General features: G+C 38.2%; 1 long non-coding RNA gene across 1 annotated transcript; it reads right to left on the reverse strand.

The window, feature by feature from the left end:
- Positions 1 to 788: 788 nt before the first annotated feature.
- LOC110878117 lies at positions 789 to 2,234 on the reverse strand. The gene is made up of 3 exons (XR_002557643.2): positions 2,037 to 2,234; positions 1,338 to 1,431; positions 789 to 1,252 (listed from the first exon to the last, which is right to left on the reverse strand). It is a non-coding gene; the product is annotated as an uncharacterized LOC110878117 (long non-coding RNA).
- Between the last annotated feature and the right edge of the window lie 339 nt (positions 2,235 to 2,573).

A 2,573-nucleotide genomic window follows, 5' to 3' on the forward strand; every position in this document is an offset into this window, starting at 1 on the left:
CACCACCACATGGTTTCCCACATACCTTTTACTTTGGTCAATAGTTCGTTTTCTCCGGTTAAGAAATTCGAGCAACCTAGATCAACGATCTAGTCTCCGAGGTTGTTCGTCTTTGGTTTAGTTGAAACTATAAGTGTCGTGACCTCAACTGCATTTGCGACCATGGCTTCAACGTCCCACGTCGCTTCATCCTCGATTGTAGTTGCCAAATTTCCTTCTACTTTTGGTTGTCTACAGTCCCTTGCCATGTGTCCATGTTTGTTACAATTATAACAATTGTATGGAAACCTGCGATTACGATTATCTTTGCCCTTGTGATCTCCTGATGTTTCTCCATTGCTATCCTTCTTTTTGTTTGAGTTGGCTCTCTTAAACTTATTGTTACCTTTTTTTATTCCAAGGTTTATTAGCTCATTGACTCTTTCCTATTTATGCACAAAGAACCTTGTCTTCGTCGGTTTAGATTTGAACCCTGCCATTTGTTTTGCAAGAGCTTCTTGCTCCGCCAGGAGGTTCTCAAACTCCACCAAACTCGGTTAGGCTGCCCAACCTTGAATCACAGTAATAAAACTACAGTATTCGGGTTTTAACCCATGAACGAGAATTCATTTCATATGTGATTCATTGATTACTGATTGGCCATCGAGGTTGCCAATTTCTCGACACAAATTCTTTACCTTCCTGAAGTACTGAGCCAAGGTTAAATCTCATTGCAAGGCTGTTAAGAGTTCTCTTTCTAGCAGCTGAAGTTAAGCATCATTCTTTTTTGAGAATAATGCCTCGAGGGTAACTCATCCTGTTTCAGATGCTCAATATCTTTAAGATGATCAAGAATCTCCACTTTTATAGTTGTCTTGATAACAAACATAACACGACCCGTCTTAATCTTCCACTTCCTGACTGCTCTGTTTATGGCGTTGGTGGGTACCCGTGTATCAATTCCATTCGTGACTTGCCAGCGATCCTGTCCTTGGAGTTAGGACTTCATGCAAGTCACCCATGTCTTGTAGTTTGTCTAATAGAGCTTCTTGATTCCTTCACTCATATGTAAATTAGCCATGCTTTCAGAGCCGTTCCTATGTTTTCGGAGGCCCTAATTGAACTACGAAGTGGTGGCCCTTTTGCAAAATTAACATTTTCAACATATTTAGTAACAAAACCCTCCTCCTTTATCCGGGCTTGGGACCGGCAATCACCTCATCAGCTAGAACTTCATTTGACTTCATTGCAGTAAGCCAGAAATTCGGCACACCTTTACATATAACACCAGTGCATTCAAGCTTAAATTTTTATCAAAGTAGAAGTAAAAAAGAAAAACGTGTAATTTGAAATGTTACCTCGGCCGACTCTTTGGTTTACTTGTCCGGAAATTATCATCCGATACTCCTTCAACTTTAGTCAGACAATTAACTATTTCATATCTCTGATTCTCTGCCAGAGATTAAGACCATGAACACGAATTACCAACCTGATGTAGAAACTGATATTGATACTAATAAGTTTAACTTTGTTATGATAACGCCTTAAACTTTATACCAAGGAATACAAACTGATAAGCATTGTGTTGTAAAACTAATAACACAACAATTCAATTCAAATGATTATCTCCATTTATTATCTCAATCACAGATTCATTCTTGAGTCTTCACATTACAAGAATGAAAATTAAAACTTCTGGTTTACAATTGATTCCCTAGCTATACCTAATCTTATGATTATACTAATCAAAGCATGGTTATAACAACTAACAACAACTAACTATTAAATATCAAATACTTAGTCATGACTCATGAGCTTCGTATTTCCACTTCAACATGTAACTTTACAAAGAAATCCCCAAATAAAAAATAATGAACTTATATCAAATCAAAGCAAGAAATGATATCAATTCAAATCGAGAACTGAGGTAATTGTATATGAGAACTGAGCACTGAGGTAATTGTAAATGAAAACTGAGGGACTGAGGGTTTGTTAATTTGTTTGATGACTGACAAAACTCAATCGATAAGATCATAAGAATATATATACGTTAATACCTGTAACCAATCGACGATTCAGGCGACGATTGAGGCTAGGACAGCGTGATTTCCAACCTGCAAACCCGTCGTTCATTATTTCTTCTCTCTGTGCGACGTTTCTGTTCGTCAATTGTGTGGGAGACCGAGATAGGAGGCAGGAGCGACTTTTCATTGTTTCCCTTTATTTCTTTGGGCCTTTCACTAGAACGATCCAGGCTTTATTTCTTTGGGCTTCTTATTTTTGTTTAGTATAAAATAAAAAAAATGGGCCTAGTATAGAAAGAACCATCAAAAAATTTGGAGGCCTTTCATTTTGGGTGGCCCTAGGCCTGAGCCTAGGGTTGGAAGCCCATTGGGCCAACTCTGCATGCTTTCCAATTCTGCCTAGTTTCTTCCCTACGAGTCTTGATCTGTGATCGGTCTTCTACTTGCTATGGATTTGACCCTTGAATCTTATAGTCTCTGATACCACTTACTATTTGACCCTTGAATCTTATAGTCTCTGATACCACTTACTGGGATATCGAACCAACAAGAACACACCCGTTAACAAAA

The sequence above is a fragment of the Helianthus annuus genome, chromosome 9, assembly GCF_002127325.2.
Source record: "Helianthus annuus cultivar XRQ/B chromosome 9, HanXRQr2.0-SUNRISE, whole genome shotgun sequence".
In the NCBI taxonomy this organism is placed as follows: domain Eukaryota; kingdom Viridiplantae; phylum Streptophyta; class Magnoliopsida; order Asterales; family Asteraceae; genus Helianthus; species Helianthus annuus.